Here is a 22,748-nt window from a genome sequence, read left to right on the forward strand (position 1 = left end):
TTTAGACCCATTATTCAGATAACACTCTGTAATGGCCCATCGTCCATATTTGTCAGCATCTGAGCGAGTAAATTGCATCCCAGTCACTTTCCCTAAGATAGCCACACCCTTTGTCCTAACCCCTTGTGTTGTAGCAGTGATCAATTTGAAGCCTAGTTTATTGAGCAAATGTATTTCGGACCCCTCAATATGTGTTTCTTGAATACAAAAATTATTTGCCCCTGTTGATTGTAACCCAATAGCCACTCTATGCCTTTGTTTTCATCATTAAGACCACAGATATTAATGTTCAAGATTTTTACCTTATCCATATTGAAGTTTAGCATTCCCTGCTAAGCATTTAATTATCTTTTCTGTATTCATTCTTCTCCTGTACTCTCTCTTGCTGACATCACTTCCTACTTTAACTTCAGAATTTATACATGATCCAGTTCTGAGCTTACCCCCACCTTGCCCTCCCCTCCACCCCCCACCAATATATAGGCAATCAGGCTCAGTCCTGAGCCCGTTTTGATGGCGTCTGTTTCATCCTCACCCCATCCCCGCCGCACCCCTTGTACTTATACCATAGCTTTAAATAATTGAGTCCTCTCCCCTTCTTTTTTTTTTCTTCCCCCCTACTCAAAAAAAGCAGTTCTAGAAGAGCGATGAGTAGGACACCGCTAACCATACTAAAAGTGCCAAAACACCAGATACCATAGAGTGGTGAAAATTGACAATAATTATAGACTATGAGGATACCGGTCTTATTTTATTGTTATTTTTTTTCCCCATCCTATTCATATCCTATCCTTTCCTAATGCTTACTCTCACTAGTATTTTTTTGGCCAGCTGTGATTTCTTCTAACATTTTCTGCGCCTGAATTTCAGAAGCAAAATAGAAGTACTGCCCTTGAAAATTAACTTAGAGTTTCGCAGGATTTTGTAAAAAGGCAGTAGCCCCAATTTTCTGGAAGGGCGCAATCATCTGTCTGAGTCGCCACCTCCTCTCTACTGTGGCATGTGCAAAATCTGGGCGGACGAAGTACGAGAATTTCTCCCAGTTCCTTTTTTTGTCCGGTCTTGCCAATCCAAACACTGATTGCCGCAACAGAAAATTCCCCCAAAAAATTAGAATCGCTCTAGGGTATTGCTGGTCGTTTGGACGTCGTTTGGATATATTTAGAGGAAATCTATGCACCCGCTGGATTTCCTTGTCCCAGTCCCAATGTCCCATTTCTGGAAGATAATTTTTTAGCAGGTTGATAACAAATTTCCTGATATCTCCTCCCTCACTGTTCTCTGGTATTCCAAGAAGCCTCAAATTGTTACGGCGTTGCCGATTTTCTGCCTCCTCCAGTTTCCACATTACATCGTTTAGAGTATTTTCTTGGGACGTTGTTGTTTTTTTCAAGTTTTCAACCAAAGTTTCCAGAAAATCAGTCCGATTCTCTAGTAGACTTTATCTTTCCACAATCTCTGTGCATGTTTTCCCGACTTTCCTGATGGAGTCTTGTATTTTTTTAGAGGCCAAACGGGCTTGTCGGTTCTCAAGTTTGGCTTCATCTTGAAATGCCTTGAGGGATTGTAATATTAGGGATAAGGACGGTTCTCCAGGCTCACCAGGCATACACAGGTCTTTCTGTCCGGACATACTCATTGGTTATTTGTTCGGTGATGTCGTACCACTACAAAGTAGTGTCTGCGTATCTGAGTAATCCCAACCTAGGTCTCCATCCTCCTCTGTCGCTTTCCGTCTCTGATTGCCTTTTTTCCCCTCTGAGAGTCTCTTGGTTTTCCTGGGTAGCCTTTTTTCCTCTTGCTGGCTGCAATGGCTTGTAGAAGTATCGTCATCCCTTTCCCCGTCGCTGATAGAGCTTGAGGCCGTATTATCTGAATCCGCGGAGTCTTCATTTAGCGAGTAAAATGTTTCTAAAGGGTCTGGGGAAAGAGAACCTGTTTCCTGGTAGTTCTCCCCTGATATGTACTTTCTTTTTGCGATGGAATATGGTGGAAGAGTTATGTCTTTATTGTTAGTTATTTTTAAACAGATGGGGGATTCTAAGATTCCGCTCAGAGTCTTTCTTTGAATAACCATGTCTGAAGTGAGGCCTTTGATTAGAGTTTCTGATCCTCCTGAGCATTCATTTACATATACATATACTTCTGGCATACCCACAACAGTTGTTTCACCACTAGACCCCCATGATAGCCGCCCATCACTTGCCTCCGTCAAAATGTCTACAGTGGTATTGGAGCCTAGGGGGTCTATACTAAGCGTTTCAACATTGGCAACATTGGCAGGAGAAATTGTGGTTAAAGTGGTTAAAACTTCACTATTTATATCTTTTGAATGGGTTTGCCCCTTCATAGATTCAGATGTGCCTTTAGTTGAAAACAGGCTTGTGATAGCCAACTGTTTTTTACTCGAATCTCCCGTTAAACTACTTTTGATCAGGGGGTGTTTATTCATTTCTTGCATCCCACTCTTACCGATAGCAAACTCATTATTTTTCTTGTCCATTTCTATCCTCTTGTTTGATTCTGTTTGGGCTGACGCGGAGACTGCCTGAGCCGAGGATCGCGTCTTGCTCCGAGCACCGTGAACCGCCATCGGACCTGTACATTGCACTCCGAGCTCTCTGGCATCTGTGTTGCCTAGCTGCAGCGCTCCTACATCAGAGATCCCGCAGCCGGCAGCCGCTGTCAGCAGGAGCCGTCCGAGGATTTCCCAGCGTCTCACCCGGTCCACGTCTTTCGGGATTCTCAGCGGGGATCGTCGAGATGCCAAACGAAGACAGCCTCTGCACCATCCATTCAACAGGGGCCAACCTAAGTTTTCCTCGCGCATCTCCAGTACCATCAGGAGCAAAAGGTAACTTCGCTGCTCAGGGGGGTCATCGAAATCAAAGGGAGCGCCGCGAGGGTGAGATTCAGAGGATCTCACTCAGCCGCCATCTTTCCTACTTTAGGTTTTTCCCCACAAATAGAGCAGTTTAGGCTTATCTTTGTGGGCCAAACTTCCACGATGTGAAAATATTTATATTACCTAGATATGTTTATATCCTGTCCAACATTTTGATTACTTGTCTGGAAAAAGTCTATCTGGACTGTGATAGTCTCTAAAGGATATTTTCATGGAGTCAAAAGAAAAACACAGTGGATAATATCCCTCTATTACTGGGGGTCAAGTACATTTTTCAGAATTAAGGGGATACCATGAGCATTATATCTTTCACCATGCATGCCACTGAGTTTTACCATAAAACTCAGAAACTCTGTGATAACTTGGTGTGGAGAAATCCATTGTAATCAATCAATATCTGAACATTATTCTCTTTGTATAGAGAGCTGCATTCATAAGATTCTTGAGAGCTAAAGAGCATCTATAATGTCCTTCTACTGAGGGATTTAAAAAGATGTAATTTCAACAAATATGCTCATGTCTTAGAATGCATCTGGTACAATCCCAGTTCGAAATCTTCCACAAATCAATTTATTGGTCCTCGTGAAATGGTAGGCATATCAACTTCACCAGTCAATTATTTTTTGTCAACAAAATAAAATAATGTAAAGTGTGAAGCAGCAAATTCCAGCTATTGCCATCAAAAATCAGGACTTTTCTTTCAAACAAATGCAAATTAGCAGATTTTAATTAGCATGCACTAAAGTCAAGAATGGATATTCCTGGAAAATAATATAGTCCAGTGACAGAACATCAACTTAAGATTCAGATTTAGGCAGAGTTATATACTTTTGCACTCCTAACTACAACATGACACTCTTCTTCTATGGGTTATTGATTGGTTGTCTGAGTATTTGTATGGGTGCCTGAGTGTTTGTGTGGGTAGGGTGTGTGTGACTCTGTGCATAGATGTGTGAGTGGGTGATTCTATGGGTGCATGGTTTTAAGAGTGCATCTGTGATGAACTGTATGGTTGAGTGAGTGTATGTATGGGTGTGTTAGGGATTAAATGTATATCTCAGTGGTACATTTGTGACTAACTACATATGTGAAAGGCAGTATATATGCGTGAAAGAGTATATAAGTGGGTATATGTGAGAGTGTGTGATTGTGAGAGTGGCTGTATGGATGAGTGTGTGCTTGTGTCAATGATTGTATAAGAGCATAAGAATGTGGTACTATTTTTATGAGTAAGTGAACTTGAGTGTGTATAACTGCATAGGTGAGTAAATGGGAGTGTAATTAATTATTTGCATGACTGACTAGGTGTGAGAGTACCTCTATGGATGATTGGTGGTGTGTGAGTGTCTATGTAGGTGTATAAATGCATATGATATTCTTGTACGGAGTGACTGTAAGTATGAGTGACTGTACAGGTGAATGAGTGGAGGTGTATGTAGACCTAAGAGTTAATAAGTGGGTATGTAGTTATTGGTATTTTATTATCTATGGTTTTGAGAATGGACGTCTGAAATTTTGAGTTGGTGTATCAATGGTTAAATTAGGGTGTGAGAAGATGCATTAATTTATCACATGGACGATGACATCAGTGATGTCATCAGTGATGTCATTTGAGATGTCATCAGTGATGTCATCAGTGATGTCACTGACCATGTCATCAGTGATGTAATATGTGACGTCATCAGCAGTGCATTGCGGGGGCGCGAGTTATAGTTAGCTGAACTAACTATAACAGGGGAATTTCTAGGGTTTTGCACGAGGGAAATGTCCAGCTAACTATAACGCCCCTGAAACCTATGGTTTTTACAGTGAATTTCTAAGGTTTTTTAAATGCCAATTCCTAACTATAACGCCCCAGAAACCTTTGGTTTTTTCAGTGAATTTCAAAGGTTTTTTAAATGCCAATTACTAACTATAATGTGCATGAAACCCATGGTTTTTGCAGTGAATTTCAAAGGTTTTTTAAATGCTAATTCCTATCTGTAACTTATCTCTAAAGATATCATGTTTAATGATTTTCATTGGATTTCTATATTTTCCAAATTCAGTGTGTCATTTTCATTAATTATGTTTTTTTTAAAAATACTTCTTTATCACCATTTTTTAAACTTATTTTTTCAATTAATTCTTTTAAAAATTAAAAAATATTATTTGAACTTAATGGGTTTTCCAAAATATTTTTTTTTAACTATATGTGCAAAACTTTATTTTATATATTTTTTCAATGTTTTTGGATCCGCGCACCCTAAGCGCACCGTTCCCGAAACCTACGCGATAGCATCCGCGCATGGTGTGCGTTCAGTGCGCGATAGCAATGCGATCGGTACGCGGCTCCCAGCGTATACTCCACACGTTCAATGTACGTAACGCGATGTTTACGCGTTTCCGCGATGCGTCATCTGCGTCTATGACGCGGTAGGTGCGTGGATCCCGCAAAATATTTAACATTTAAAAAAACATATATATATGTATTTCATGTGAATATTAATTGAAGACAAACTCTAAACTAGTCTTAAAACTAATATATTTTTACATCTAATCCTATAATTTTTTTTAATTCAATTTCGCGGATGCGCGCTGGGTGCGTGCTGCGTAAGCGCAGGGTGCGTGGATCCCATGTGACCTGCAAAAAAAGAGATTTGATTGGTTCATTACACTTCCTCTTCTAACTATTGAAAGACCCCACCCATTTCAATCATTCTTCTTTGACCTTCTTTAGAGCACCATCTCTTTGGAGAGAAGATTTTTTAGAATAAGTTTACACTTAGCTCTAACTTTTTTCAACCAAAAATGGCTTCAGGGCAGCAGGCATCACCTGCATCACCTCATACTTCTGAGGATGAATTTTTGGTGGAGGCACCACCCAAAAAACCTTTTTCTTCAGTGATGTGGAAATTTTTTTACTTTTCCCCAGGGGCAGAATAAGACCAATGCCACCTTGGTCACGTGCAAGATTTGCAAAAGAGTCCTGTCGCAAGGGGATCCTAACAAGAAATACTCTTGCGGCACGGCAAATATGATGAAGCACATGAGGACCCTTCATCCGAACAATCTTGCACGAGAAGAGTGCCGACGGATGAGAAACACTCCTGCTCCTGCGCCATCCACCTCATCGCAGCCGAGCACATCAAGAGTGCATCCATCAGCCCAAACCTTGGACATCCATCCTCAATTTCAATTTTTAAAAGTGCTCTGCACTAAGTGCAATCCGACTTTGTGCTATGGTGAGCAGTCGATCGATCTGATCTGCCGCCGCCAAGAAAGTCACATTTGCTAGTTTATTTTTTATTTTTATTTTTTCCCTGAAGTTCATTGTTTGGTTTCTCCTGTTTTGCTTTTTGTTTTTGTTTTTTTGCAGAAAAACCCAAAAAATTTAAATTGTTCAGAAAACCCCCAAAAAATTATAAAAGAAGAAAGAAGAAAAAAAAAAGTTCTTGTAAGAACTAACTTTCCTGGTTTAAAAAAGAGCTAAATTTCTTTGTTAGTGTGTGAAAGTTTAGATGAATGTATGTGTAGTACGTAATTGACTGAATGAATGCATTAGTAGCGTATGGTGAATGTATAAGTGCAGAACTATGAGAAAGTGCTGCAGCATCACACAGTAACCTCTTTAACTGCAGTGTGCTGTAGAACTTCCGAAGGACAGGGATGCAACATATGTACATAAATGTGTTGCAAATCTTTGCTTCTGTCTGCACGGCTGCTTAAACTGCAGCCATGTGGTGACACAGGCACCCTTGCACCATAGTGCAAGGATATCTGTGTCATGTGCTGTTTGTTTTTCTGCACAAAAACAATGAAAATATGCATTTTTCTCCTTCAATGTATGCTGAACATTTCAGCATGCATTGAAGATATAAAAATGTGGAGAAATGAAAACAATTCTCCTTGTTGTGCTTTCCTACACCAATTTTAGAATGGTGCACCATTCACACACATATCGAGATTTATGATTTCTGATAAATGTAGACATGTGTCTTGTTCTATGAGTATTAAGTGCAATCATGCACAACAACACTTATAGAACACCCTTTCAACCCAAAGTGATCTGCATGATGAGGTTGTATTTACATGGAGTATAAAACGTGCAGAGAGTGCCTTTTCCTCTCTTTGTAAATATGAAAGAGTATCTTACACAATAACTATGTTACAAAAAGTGACATATTTCCGTTTTTAAAATTCCTTGCGAATGATAAAAGGTAAGCACAGAGTTTTGTCTGCAAAGATGTTCAAAGAAGAATGATTGAAATAATTGCGGTCCTTCAATAGCTAAAATAGGAAATATTATGAACCCCTCAAATCTCTTTTTTTGCAGGTCACATGATATCTGATTATGGTCAGATTTCAAAACTACATAGGTATAAACAGAGTGTTTTTAGAAACATGTTTCCACTTTGTAGCTTCTTGCAGACATCCTCATTCTGCATATTGAGACTTAGTTAAACTTACCTTCACAGTAATAGGAATAAAAAATGATACACATTTTTTTCACATTTTCATTCCAATCTAAATTCTTAAAAGTTGCTTATTTTAAAATTTGGGTCTGTGAAAGAAAAGGAAAAAAAATTATAACATGTAATAATACATTTTTTACAACACAGCATAATTTCCACAAAGTAATTTTTTTGCCTGTTTTGCTGTTCTCAGAATATATTATATTTCACTAAAAATAGTGATTTCAATCGTACTCATCATTTAACAGCGGGCAAAAAAAAACAATCACAAAGATTGTTAAAAAAAAAGCAACATGCTATTCTCAACAAAATACCACAAGATACAAATCACAGATATATAAAATGCTTACAGCTAACAAAATTTTATAAGTTTAACTTACAAAAACTGTAAATGTTGTCGCTTTAAAATATTCACCGAATCTAAGGATGAATTTTTTGAGGACGCACTACGCCCACAACGTTTTCCTTCAGTGATGTGGAAATTTTCTACTTTTATCGAGGGGCAAACAAAGACCCATGCCACCTTTGTCACGCGCAAGACTTTCAAAAGAGTTATGTTACGAGGGGATCCTAACTAAAAAGACTCGAGCGGCACAGCAAGTATGATGAAACACCGAAGGACCCTTCATCCAAACAATCTTGCACGAGAAGAGTGCAAACAGATGAGAAACACTCCTGTTCTGTACCTGTAAAAAAGAATCACAAATAAATGTATATTAATAACTTTCACATTTATACTATTCCATTACTGTACAAACATATTTTATATAAATACTGACTAAGAAACTATAGCCCTGAACCACAAGTGTGACGATGGTTAAAACACTACATGCATAGTGCATACTACTTTGAAGCAGTTCATGCCCTAAAGCCTACCTCACTAAAAGACTACATGCTAACTGACTGAATGATTACAGTACTATAAGGAGACACACTGAGTGAGTGACAGGGTTTTTGCTAGAAGTGTATGAATACTAACTAGGGAATTGAAGGTGTGAAACACAACTGTGTAGGTGATTAGAGGACTGCATCTATACTGCATGGGCATTTAAAGCAGTCCATGTGGTAAGGCCTGGCTCACTGCATTACTACTTGGGTACTGACTGAATGATTAGAGTACAGCAAGGAGAGTGCCTAGATGAATTCTTAAGTGGTAGGCTTTTCGCACAGGGAATGGATTAGTACTTGGTACAGAATGGGTCACAAGAGGAGTGCAAAGGCGGTGACAGGATGTTTGCTGGACTGTACGGATACTGACTAGGGAATTGAAAGTGTGAAAGACAAGTGTCTAGGTGGTTAGAAGACTGCATACATAGTGGATAGGGATTTGAAGCAGTCCATGTGCTAAGGCCTGGCTCAGTGCATGAATACTTAGGCACTGACGGAATGATTAGAGTACTGCAAAGACAGAATCTTGGTGAATTTATAAGTGTTTGAGTTTTCGCACAATGAATGGATTAGTACATGATACTGAATGGGTCACAAGAGGACTGAAAAGGGAGTTACAGGGTATTTCCTGGAAGTTTATGGATATTGATTAGCGAATTGAAAATGTGAAAGACAAGTGTATAGTATGTTAGAAGACTGCATGCATACTGCATAGACATTTGAAACAATCTATGTGATAATGTGTGGTTCACAACATGAGGACTTTTAAACTGACTAAATCATCAGACTACTACTAGGTTAGTGCCTGGGTAAAACTTTTAAATTTTCAGTTCTGGCACAGTGAATAGAATAGTACATGGTACTGCACTTTAGTGTCAAACCCTGACTTATTTTATCAATGCATAAGCAAAGAATAGCTTCTAAAGCTACTAAAACTTGACAACATGACCGATTTTAAAACACTTATCTGTCATCAAATACACTATGTTACCAAATGCTTCTCTCACAATCCTTACCCAAATGTACACAGACTCACAGTGTGATTTTAGATAAGCAACACTATCCCTAGCAGTTTACCAAAACTCATGCACTAGTCTAGAAGAGTTAATGGTACTGCACACAATCTACATATTTCAGGACTGCACTTTTGTGTCAAAGCCTAACTCATTTAATCAACGCATAAGCAAAGACTGTCTTCTAATGCTACTAAAACTTGACAACATGACAGGTTTTAAAACAGTTATCTGTCAGCAAATACATGATGTTACCAAATGCTTCTCTCACAGTGATCCCAAAAACACACTAACTCACAGTATGATTCTAGACAAGCACCACTATCCCTAGGAGTTTACCAAAACTCATTCACTAAAGTGCAAGTGGTAAGGGAACTCCACACAATCTACATATTTCAGGACTGCACTTTTGTGTCAAAGCCTGACTAATTTAATCAAAGCATAAGCAAAAACTGCCTTCTAATGCTACTAAAACTTGACAACATGACAGGTTTTAAAAGAGTTATCTGTCAGCAAATACACGATGTTACCAAATGCTTCTCTCACAATGGTTACCCAAATGCACACAGACTCACAGTGTGATTCTAGACAAGCAACACTATCCCTAGGAGTTTACCAAAACTCATTCACTACTCTGGAAGGGGTAAGGGGACTGCACACAATCTACATATTTCAGTACTGCGCTTTAGTGTCAAAGCCTAACACATTTTATGAATGCATAAGCAATGACTGGCTTCTAATGCTACTAAAACTTGACAACATGACAGGTTTTAAAACAGTTATCTGTCAGCAAATACATGATGTTACCAAATGCTTCTCTCACAGTGATCCCAAATACACACTAACTCTTAGTGTGATTCTAGACAAGCACCAATATCCCTAGGAGTTTACCAAAACTCATTCATTACAGTGCAAGTGGTAAGGGAACTGCACACAATCTACATATTTCAGTACTGCACTTTAGTGTCAAAGCAAGAATCATTTTATCAATGCATAACCAAAGACTGACTTCTAATGCTACTAAAACTTGACAACATGACAGGTTTTAAAAGAGTTATCCGCTAAAAAATACACGATATTACCAAATGCTTCTCTCACAGTGGTTCCCAAATAAACACAGACTCACAGTGTGATTCTAGACAACAACCACTATACCTAGGACTTTACCAAAAATCATTCACTACTGTGGAACTGATAAGGGAACTCCACACAATCTACATATTTCAGGACTGCACTTTTCTGTCAAAGCCTGACTCATTTGATAAAAGCATAAGCAAAAACTGGCTTCTAATTCTACTAAAACTTGACAACATGACAGTTTTAAAAAAGTTATCTGTCAGAAAATACACGATGTTACCAAATGCTTCTCTCACAGTGATCCCAAATACACACTAACTCACAGTATGATTCTAGACAAGCACCACTATCCCTAGGAGTTTACCAAAACTCATTCACTAAAGTGCAAGTGGTAAAGGAACTGCACACAAACTACATATTTCAGGACTGCACTTTTCTGTCAAAGCCTGACTCATTTGATAAAAGCATAAGCAAAAACTGGCTTCTAATTCTACTAAAACTTGACAACATGACAGTTTTAAAAAAGGTTATCTGTCAGAAAATACACGATGTTACCAAATGCTTCTCTCACAGTGATCCCAAATACACACTAACTCACAGTATGATTCTATACAAGCACCACTATCCCTAGGAGTTTACCAAAACTCATTCACTAAAGTGCAAGTGGTAAGGGAACTCCACACAATCTACATATTTCAGGACTGCACTTTTGTGTCAAAGCCTGACTCATTTAATCAAAGCATAAGCAAAAACTGCCTTCTAATGCTACTAAAACTTGACAACAAGACAGATTTTAAAACATTTATCTGTCAGCAAATACACAATGTTACCAAATGCTTCTCTCACAGTGGTTCCCAAATGCACACATACTCACTGTGTGATTCTAGACAAACAACACTATCCCTTGCACTATACCAAAACACATTTCTTCATCTAGAAGTACTACATTTTAGTATAGAAACATAACATAACTCATTTCACAAATTCATAAATAATGACTGGTTTCTAATTCTACCAAAATATAAAAACTGCACAGTTATCTGTCTGCAAACACATGAAAAACACAAATGCTTATCACAGAATGGTTTATACATGCACACACACTGTCAATAAGATTGTAGAGAAAAAAAAGTACTCCCTACACTTTAGCAGGAGAAAAACATTAGTCTGATTAAAATCAAAATAGTCTACATACATCCCCTCACAATTAAATAACTCCTCTTTCAAGTTGTTTTGTAGATTAAGAAGTATATCAGTCACTCACCATATTTTCTTTTACAGAATCTCTGCACTGTGCACCTCTCAGCAAAAACAAAGAATGGAAAAGTTTCCCTTTCATTTTCCACACATATACATGTAAACATCAAATCACAATCCTTCACACATAAACTCAAAAGCAAACACACATTTCTATTGGTTAAACATTTCAACCCTTTCCAACTGAAATATATTTCAACCCTTCCCCCAATCTGCCTTCTGCCTGTTACCATAGAAACAGGTCATGGAACACTGCACTGAGCACACAGGTCAGAAGTTCAGCACACAATGTTGCTAAACAAGAGAGGAAGTGTGCTTCACTTTTCAACATATCAGCTTAGCATATATAATGTTCCTTACAATCTGTTTTTGTTAACCAATAAGAATCATACCTTTAAAAAACAGAAATATACACCCTACCTTTCAGTGTACAAAGTAAATATACAACCAATGATTTCTTGTCTTTTTTAAAAAAAATATTCTGTGGGTCCGCGCACCCAACGCGATAGGATGCGCGCACCGTGCGCGCATTTCGCCGTTTAAAAAAAAAAAAAAAGGGGGCCCCCCTAAGCACCTCTAGAGGTGCCCCCTTTATATGTTTTACACACTTTTTCCTCTTGCTTCTTCAGCCTTGCTTCTACCGAGGCAGAAAATGGCCGCCAACAATTCCTGGTTTCGTATGTAGACAGACACTCGACAGCCAATTAGCATTCAGCGCACGATCGGGAGGGTGCGTGCTCAGTTCGGGGAGGGTGCGCTTACGGTGCGGGTAGGGTCCGCGGATCCTCCCCTGCCATAGATATTTATGTACTTTTAACTCTAATTTTCTCAGGAACTACTGAACGGATTCACACCATTTATGCAAAAGGCACGAGTCTGAACTGAGGACTACCTCTTTGCCAAATTTGGTGTCATTCCGTTTAGCGGTTCGGGCTGTAGCTGCGACAACAGATCCTATGGGAAATTGCATATGGAAAATGCATTTTGGGACCCCCTTTTTTCTCGGACCCCGCTTGACGAATCACCACAAAACTTTCAGGGTAGGAGCGGAGCGGAGCTGGCCAAAAGTTTGGAACATTTTGCAAGGATATGTCAACCGGCGCCAGACTTATTGGGAATAGAATGTTGCGGATTTCCTTTGGAAAATAGGTCCTAACTATAACTATCTACTGGCGACCGCCATTAGATAATATATACATATCAAAGTCTAATCCTCACTCCACACGAAGAATGATGGCGACATATGCTGGGGTACACAAAAAGGATTTAGTCCAAATAGTTGAAAAGCACAAAAGCTGCAAATGTTCAGGAAACGCTGGGCAGACGCATTTTAGCCGGTAAGCTTTCTTCAGTGCCGGTTTCCAAACAGAGCATCTCACCTGGGGGTCATTTGATGTTCTGTGACGCTCATATAGCCACTCTCATTGGCTGGATGTTACAACCATACCTCTGTTTAAAAAAAAAAAAAAGGATATTGCATCTCGTGCTTTCCTGAGTCCAGGTGCATGCTGGTCAACGTAGTCTAATGCGGGAGTCCGTAAAGTGAGGGACTTCCAAACACCAGGTGGTGTCCCAACTTTGTTGGCTTTCAGGTCACGTTTACCCTCAGCATCCCGGAACCTATGTAAAGATGTTAAAATGGAACCTAATTTTGAGTCCTCTGCAGCCAATGTTGCATCCTCTCTCCCAATGTGGAACACAATGATGATGTATCCGCGTAGGGGGGCGATGCGCTGTACTTTAATACTCTGTCCAAAAGGTGCTGGCGTGCGCGTCACTCCAGACCGAGAGGGCATGCCGGTTAGCCAGTGCCTGCTTACTGGTTAAACATCAAAGTCCAATCCTCACTCCACACGAAGAATGAGGCCGACATATGTTGGGGTACACAAAAAGGATTTATTCCAAATAGTTGAAAAGCACAAAATCTGCAAATGTTCAGGAAACGCTGGGCAGACGCGTTTCAGCCAGTAAGCTTTCTTCAGTGCTGCTTTCCAAACAGAGCCTCTCACCTGGGGGTCATTTGATGTCCTGTGAAGCTCATATAGCCACTCTCATTGGCTGGATGTTACAACCCGGCCTAGGTTTAAAAAAAAAAAGGATATTGCATCTCGTGCTTTCCTGAGTCCAGGTGCATGCTGGTCAACGTAGTCTAATGCGGGAGTCCATAAAGTGAGGGACTTCCAAACACCAGGTGGTGTCCCAACTTTGTTGGCTTTCAGGTCACATTTACCCTCAGCATCCCAGAACCAATATAAAGATGTTAAAATGGAACCTAATTTTGTGTCCCCTGCAGCCAATTCTGTATCCTCTCTCCCAATACGGAACACAATGCTGATGTATCGGTGTAGAAGGGCGACGCACTGTACTTTAATACTCTGTCCAAAAGGTGCTGGCGTGCGCATCGCTCCAGACCAAGAGGGCATGCCGGTTAGCCAGTGCCTGCTTACTGGTTAAACATCAAAGTCCAATTCTCACTCCACACGAAGAATGAGGCCGACATATGCTGGGGTACGCATAAAGGATTTATTCCAAATAGGTGAAAAGCACAAAAGCTGCAAATGTTCAGGAAACGCTGGGCAGACGCGTTTCAGCCGGTAAGCTTTCTTCAGTGCAGGTTTCCAAACAGAGCCTCTCACCTGGGGGTCATTTGATGTTTTGTGACGCTCATATAGCCACTCTCATTGGCTGGATGTTACAACCCCGCCTCTGTTTGAAAAAAATAAAAAATAGGATATTGCAAATTGTGCTTCCCTGAGTCCAGGTGCATGCTGGTTAACGTAGTCTAATGCGGGAGCCCGTAAAGTGAGGGACTTCCAAACACCAGCTGGTGTCCCAACTTTGTTGGCTTTCAGGTCACGTTTACACTCAGCATCCCGGAACCAATATAAAGATGTTAAAATGGAAACTAATTTTGTGTCCCCTGCAGCCAATGCTGCATCCTCTCTCCCAATGTGGAACACAATGCTGATGTATCCGTGTAGGGGGGCAACGCGCTGTACTGTAATACTCTGTCCAAAAGGTGCTGGCGTGCGCGTCGCTCCAGACCGAGAGGGCATGCCAGTTAGCCAGTGCCTGCTTACTGGTTAAACATCAAAGTCCACTCCTCACTCCACACGAAGAATGAGTCCGACATATGCTGGGGTACACAAAAAGGATTTATTCCAAATAGTTGAAAAGCACAAAAGCTCCAAATATTCAGGAAACGCTGGGCAGATGCGTTTCAGCAGGTAAGCTTTCTTCAGTGCCGGTTTCCAAACAGAGCCTCTCACCTGGGGGTCATTTGATGCCCTGTGACGCTCATATAGCCACTCTCATTGGCTGGATGTTACAACCCCGCCTCTGTTTAAAATATATATAGATAGATAGATCATGCTCTCTACCAACGCGTTTCACCTTTCGGCTTGATTACGGTATGGCTTGAGTTCCCATACTTCCACTTACATACACCTAACAATGGACAGTGAAAGAGGACAAACACACTTTACAAGTTTAGCACGAAACTAAATCTATAAGAGCCATTTTGTGATGTCTTGCAAAATAAATACTTCAGTTTGTCAACCAGCATAAATAAAAATGTTGTTATCTTTTTTTACATTTTTACATCATTCAGTTTGGAGACAATATAAAGTACATTCATCTGTCATGCACATGTTACCAATTCAACATAATTTGAAGTAATATGTCTAAAAATGCTATGTAGCATGAATCCTTTACATCAAGTTTTTTTGTAAACAAGTAGTCCCGCCCTAGTTGGCTGCAGCCAATATTAGCCCCTACTCAATAAATGCCTCATATTTCGAAATCATGATAACCCATCCTGCCCATGTGGGCGAGTTCATAATCATTGTTCAACACATAATACTTGTGCAGAATTTGTCGTCTCCAAATCGTATATTTTTGCATGTTGTAACTTATTCTTATCTTTTCATATTTGATGTTCTTATTGCATTAGTTATAATACTCCGCTCTCTATCCTTTCAGTTGTGTTTTCTCCCTATGTGCAAACACAGAACAAACAAAGAACAGAAATATAAAAAAACAATATATATGTTAAAAAGTCATATTAGAAAACTGTACAAAAAAGGGATGAAATACACATTCATGTTATATAAAACTCCATTTGATAAAATCCTGGAGAACATCTAAATTTAATTCTCTTGATCACTCACAGACGGGGATGCGATCCCAATTAAACCTACAGGTAATCAAATGAACATAATTGGCTATACTCCCAATATACAAGACAGATCTTTCTATCCTAAATGTATAGCCAACTCTTCACTGGAATAAAGGCCAACAGGTGTTAGAGTCAGGGGTTGATTTTGCTCATTTCAGGTTGGCTTGTTTGGTATTTTACCAATCAATTCAAAGCTGTAATACTGTGCCTGCAGTGGTAAATGGCTTTTGTCATTTTACAGCTCGGCATGGACAGCACTGTGCTAGTCCTATAGTTAAAGACTTTACTGTAGAAATAGCAACAGACATAGTTACTTTCTATCTCGGCGTGGATGGCACTGTGCTAATCCTATGCTTAAAGACTTTGATAGAAAAGCAGACATTTGAGGTGAGCAGATCTAGAGCGTCGATAGTATTGAGAGTGCTCTATGCAGGAGCTGCTTTCCACCTAAACTTGAGAACTACCCATAGTTCTCTGCTTCTTTTTTTGCATAATTTGTGCATCACTCTATGCCTGTTGTTTTGACTTATACTGGGTGCTGTCTTTTGTCTCGACAAAGCTAAACCTCTCTGAAGGCAATGGCATAAAATCTTTTTTTTTTTAAATTGCTGTGAAAATGCGATATTCGTGAATTTGCATAATTTAAAAACAAAACAAAACAGGAGATGGTTCATGCTCTTGCTTTTAAATAACCCCGGATGGGCCAGGTCCCAGGGCATATCATAAATATTAGGAGGGAGCGCACAGGGCCTCCCTCCTGGGGCTTTTTAAAGCCCCGGGACCACCACTTCCCAGGGGCACTTTTAATTATGCTGGTGGGCCTACTGGGCCCGCCCGCAGCCCCACGGACAGCCACTTTCTCGGGGCAAATTACAATAATGTGTCGTGATATCGCAGACCCCCGCTGCCCCGAGGACTGCCACCTCCCTGAGGCAAAGACATTCAAACTGATGTGGGGAGTCTGCACAGCCCCCCACAGTCCTAGGAGCCACCACTTTCCCGGGGCTAAATGAGACAAATGTGGGGTGTCACATGCACATGGCCCCCTCTAGCCATGGGGCAAATTAAATATTAATGCGTGGGGGGCTCCAGTCCCCCCATACAGCCCCGGGGACCACCACCACCACAGGGCAACTCTCTAAGTTTACATAGGGGGGCTGCATGGCCCCCGCAGCCTGGGGGACCACCACCTCACGAGGCCTAATTACATTAAAGGGGGCTGTGCGGCCCCCCTAGTAGATCCCTAGATGGCCGTGGGGGCCACCACCACCCTGGACCGGCTCCAGCAGTGTCCCAGGGTGCCCACCCCTGGGACATTGCAGTTTGTTATGCCTTGGTGGGAGCACCGCTCCTGCCAAGCCATAGCAAACTCAGTTCTGCTTTCCGCAAGCGATAGCAGTGAATACTCTTAGTTGCAGAGTCTGTTTCCCTGCCTGCTGTCAAGCTAGCAGGGAAAAAGACAGATTGCATTGAGATCCAGGAGGGAGCTGCATGGTAGCAGCTCTCTGGGTCTCAAAGCAATGCTGCCTCTCACAGGAGGTGGGGAGCCAGCAGGGACCATGGTTGCCTTGAGACTGCCCCCGTGGTCCCCACGGAGAGGCCAAGCCCCCGGTGATGGGGTCCCCAGGGCCAAAAACGGCATACCTCTAGTAGGTCCCACACAGCGGGATTGCTAAGAACTAGACCTGGGCAGTGAACTCTGCTCCGTTCGTGGAGTTTGCTGAGTTTACTGCACTTGGCGCTCCGCTGAGCTCGCAGAGTGCAGAAAAGTCCACTCCAGGTAGTCCAGCAGAGTTTTTTCCCAACTTGCGCTCGCGAACGGTAAGTTGGTGAGCACAAGCTGCCGCTCAGGTAGAATTTCCACTGGAGCGTCAGGAAGATCAGTGCGAATGGGAGTTTGCACTGCACTCCCCCACTTGCGGAACTCCGCAGTTTTTTTGTCACTTTACAGAGTTCCACGTAGCGACACTCTGATATCTACGCCCAGGCCTGCTAAGAAGTCTTCAAAGGCCTCATCCCCTTTCTCCACCACTCTTCAAACGCGGCTCTTGACACACCGCTGGTTTGGGAATGAAATCCACTTTGCTCCTGAGGGACCTTGGGGGCCAAGAAGCCCTCCTGGTACCTCCTGTAAGTCCTACACAGCGGAATTCCTGAGAGCTGGTTGGAGACCCATGCCCATTTCTCACCCACTCTGGAAACACCACTACTACTTAAACAAGCATTTGAAATGCAATAGGTCTCACATTCACACCAGTTTGAGCTATTGACATTATAAATGACAATGCCTTTTATTTATGTTTTGGTTTTAAAACATAAATAAAAGGCATGGTCATTTACAATATTAATAGCATAAACTCTAGCAAATGTGAGACCTATAGCATTGCAATAAAGGGCCTTCTCGGCCGCTTGTTAGATTGTAAATATCATAGGAAGAGACTAGCCTGCGACGTCTTCAAAGTAGTGATAAATGGTGCAGTAAAGAAGATGTGTAAGTGTTGTAAATTAACAAAGAACGTCCTCTGGGAGTAGTTAAAACCTAACTTTACAACTTTCACCGCAATTGCAGTCCTCTTTCAACCGGCAAGCATATATCGTTTAACCAAAGGGATCACTGTTAAAACCAATAGTTCACTTATTGGCACAGAAACCTACAAATTGTACACTCATTTAATCAATTTATTTAAAATGTAATACAAAGTTTAAAAACATTTCATACAAAGAGAAAAAAGATTTCCTTTTCCCTCAAAAACCAGCAAAATAAATGACAATATCACAAAGAGAAATTTGTTAAAAAACACCACACGAGAGTTAATAGAGACATTAGACTTTGTCATTGGGTACCATAACCTATACCGAAGGCAAAACAAAAATCCCAATATTACATAATTCATCAACATTTGGAGTAGATTCGGAGAGGTGAGTTTATGGTAAACAAGCGTCGACTCGTTTAGAAGGTATAATATGGTTGAACCTTCTTTTTCAAGACCACAATGAACTGTACTCTCGCTGATTAAAACATCTATCACATAAACACATATATTAAATCAGTGGAAATCTTTTTTCTTTTTGTATGAAATGTTTTTAAACTTTGTATTATATTTTTAATAAATTGATTACATGAATGTACAATTTGTAGGTTTCTGTGCCAATAGTTGAACTATTGGTTTTAACAGTGATCACTTTGGTTAAATGATATATGCTTGCCGGTTGAAAGAGGACTGCAATTGCGGTGAAATGTTGTAAAGTTAAGTTTCAACTACTCCCAGAGGATGTTATTTGTTGAGTTTCTTCTTGAATCCTAGTCCTTTGGGTTCCAAAGGGTCCCTCTCTTTTTAAAAAGTGTTGTAAATTACACAGACACAAAGTGTGAAGTGAGAGTTACATATAATCCAAGCTATAAACACTAACAAAGCTCTCCAACACCTTTCGCTCTTTGATTACACTGTCACGGCTCAGGAGGAAGACCAGGAGGGGGGCTATTTCCTGCCCTCTCTGTGATTTGAGTGTGCAGTGTGGCATTGCCTAATGACATTGCTATCATTGGCCTAATAAAAAACACTCCAGTTGTAGTAGGGCCCTGGCTTCACCTCCTGGTGCAGGGTGGGCTGTGCTTTATGGCAGGCATGGAGGGAGGGAGGGATGGTCTCAGCTGCAGCTCCGACCTCATACACTGCCCCTGCTATTACTAGTGAGCGAGAGGCGCTGAGGTGGTGGTATTGGTATTGGTGGTATTTGTGCTGGTGGTTGTATCAGTATTAGTGGTGGTGGTATTGGTGGTGGTGGTGGTGGTATTGGTATTGTGGCATTGGTGGTGCTGGTATTGGTGGTGCTGGTATTGGTGGTATTGGTGGTGTTGGTGGTGGTGGTATTGGTGGTGGTGGTGGTGGCATTGGTGGATGTGGTGGTATTGGTGGTACAGTATTGGTAATGGTAGTGGTGGTGGTATTGGTGGTGGTGGTATTGGTGGTGCTACTGGTATTGGTGGCGGTACTGGTATTGGTGGTGGTATTTTTGGTGGCGGTATTGGTATTGGTGGTGGTGGTATTGGTATTGATGGTGATGGTATTGGTGGTGGTATTAGTATTGGTGGTGGTGCTGGTATTGGTGGTGGTGGTATTGGTGGTTATATTGATGGTACCGGTGAAGGTATTGGTGGTGGTGGTATTGGTGGTGGTGGCATTGGTAGAGGTATTGGTGGTGGTATTGGTGGTAGTGGTATTGGTTGTGGTATTGGTGGTGTTGATATTGGTGGTGGTGGTGGTTTTGGTAATGCTATTGGTTGTAGTATTGGTGGTGTTGGTATTGGTGCTGGTATTGGTGGTATAGGTATTGGTGGTGGTGGTGGTATTGGTGGTGGTGGTATTGGTGGTGTTGGTGGTGGTATTGGTGGTTGTAGGGGTGGTTGAGAAGGCGGTGGTGTTGATGGTGGTGGTGGTATTGGTGCTGGTGGTATTGGTTGAGGTATTGGTGCTGGCGTAATTGGTGGTGGTATTGGTGGTGGTAATGGTGGTGGTGGTATTGATGGCGGAGGTGGTGATATTGGTGGTGGTGGTATTAGTGGTGTGGTGGTATTGGTGGTGGTGGTATTTGTGGTGGTAGTATTGGCAGTGGTGACGTTGGTGTAGGTTGTATTGGTGGTGGTGGTGGTATTGGTGTTGGTATTGGTGGTGGTGGCGGTATTGGTAGTGGTGGTATTAGTGGTGGTAATAGGTGGTGTGGTAATGGTAATGGCGGTGGTATTTGTACTGGTATCGGTGGTGCTACTACTATTGGTGGTGGTATTAGTGGTGTGGTGGTATTGGTGGTACTGGTATTGGTGGTGGTGATATTGGTGGTGGCGGTATTGGTATTGGTGGTGGCAGTATTGGTATTGGTGGTGGTGGTATTGATATTGATGGTGGTGGTATTGGTGGTGGTATTAGTATTGGTGTGGTGGTGCCGGTATTGGTGGTGGTTTTGGTGGTGGTATTGGTGGTGGTGGTATAGGTGGTGGTGGTATTGGTAGTGGTGGAGGAGGTATTGGTGGTGGTGGTGGAGTCGGTGGTGGTGGTAGTGGTATTGATGGTGGTGTTGGAATTGGTTGTGGTTGTGGTGGTATTGGTGGTGATGGTGGTATTGGTGGTATTGGTTGTAGTGGTGGTGGTGGTTTTGGTGGTGGTGTTGGTGGTGGTGTTGGCGGTGGTGTTGGTGGTGGTGGTATTGGTGGTGGTGGTATTGGTGGTGGTGGTAGTATTGATGATGGTGGTATCGGTGGTGGTGGTATTGGTGGTGGTAGTGGTCATGGTATTGGTGGTTGTGGTGGTGGTGGTATTGGTGGTGGTGGTAGTATTGGTGATGGTGGTATTGGTGGTGGTGGTATTGGTGGTTGTAGTGGTCATGGTATTGGTGGTGGTGGTGGTATTGGTAGTGGTGGTGGTGTAGCTGGTGGTATTGATGGTGGTGCTGGTGGTGGTATTGGTGGTGGTGCTATTGGTGGTGGTAATGGTGGTCATGGTATTGGTGGTGGAGGTACTGGTACTGGTGGTATTGGTGGTGGTGGTGGTATTGGTGGTGGTAGTATAGATGATGGTGGTATTGGTGGTGGTAGGGGTGGTGGTGGTGGTGGTGGTATTGGTGGTGGTTGTATTGATGGTGGTATTGGTGGTGGCGGTGGTATTGGCAGTGGTGGTATTGCTGGTGGTATTGGTGGTGGTGGTATTGCTGGTGGTGGGGGTATTGGTGGTGGCATTGGTGGTAGTGGTATTGGTGGTGGTGGTATTGTTGGCATTGGTGGTGGTATTGGTGGTGGTGTTGGTGGTGGTATTAGTGTGGTGGTGGTATTGGTGGTGGTGGTATTGGTGGTTATGGTGTTGGTGGTAACATTGGTGGTGGTATTGCTGGTGGTGTTGGTGGTATTGCTGCGGGTGGTATTGGTGGAAGTGGTGGTATTGATGGTGGTGGTGGTATTGGTGGTGGTGGTATTGGTGATGGTGGTGGTATTGGTGGTGATGGTGGTATTGGCAGTGGTGGTGGTGGTATTGGCAGTGGTGGTGGTATTGGTGGTGGTATTGGCAGTGGTGGTGGTATTGGTGGAAGTGGTGGTATTGATGGTGGTAGTATTGGTTGTGGTGATGGTATTGGTGGTGGTGGTATTGATGGTGGAGGTGGTGGTATTGATGGTGGTATTGGTGGTGGTGGTATTGGTGGTGGTAGTATTGGTGGTGGCGGTGGTAGTGGTATTGGTGGTATTGATGGTGGTGCTGGTGGTGGTATTGGTGGTGGTGGTATTGGTGGTGGTGATGGTGGTGCTGGTGGTGGTATTGGTGGTGGTGCTATTGGTGGTGGTGCTATTGGTGGTGGTGGTGGTAGTGGTATTGGTGGTGGTGGTATTGGTACTGGTGGTGGTTGTATTGGTGGTGGTAGTATTGATGGTGGTGGTAGGGGTGGTGGTGGTGGTATTGGTGGTGGTGGTTGTATTGGAGGTGGTGGTGGTAGTGGTGGTATTAGTGGAGTTGGTGGTGATGGCATTGGTGGTGGTGGTATTGCTGGTGGTATTGGTAGTGGTATTGGTGGTGGTGTTGGTGGTGGTGGGGGTATTGGTGATGGCATTGGTGGTAGTGGTATTGGTGGTGGTATTGGTGGTGGTGTTGGTGGTGGTATTAGTGTGGTGGTGGTATTGGTGGTGGTTGTATTGGTGGTGATGGTGTTGGTGGTGGTGGTAACATTGGTGGTGGTATTGCTGGTGGTGTTGGTGGTATTGCTGTGGGTGGTATTGGTGGTGGTGGAGGTGGTGGTATTGATGGTGGTGGAGGTGGTGGTGGTATTGGTGCTGGTGGTGGTATTGGTGGTGGTGGTGGTTTTGGTGGTGGTATTGGCAGTGGCGGTGGTATTGGCAGTGGTGGTGGTATTGGTGGTGGTGGTGGTAATGGTGGTGGTGGTATTGGTGGTGGTGGTGGTATTGGTGGTGGTAGTATAGATGATGGTGGTATTGGTGG

The sequence above is a fragment of the Triturus cristatus genome, chromosome 4_1 (genome assembly GCF_964204655.1).
Source record: "Triturus cristatus chromosome 4_1, aTriCri1.1, whole genome shotgun sequence".
Classification (NCBI taxonomy): Eukaryota; Metazoa; Chordata; class Amphibia; order Caudata; family Salamandridae; genus Triturus; species Triturus cristatus.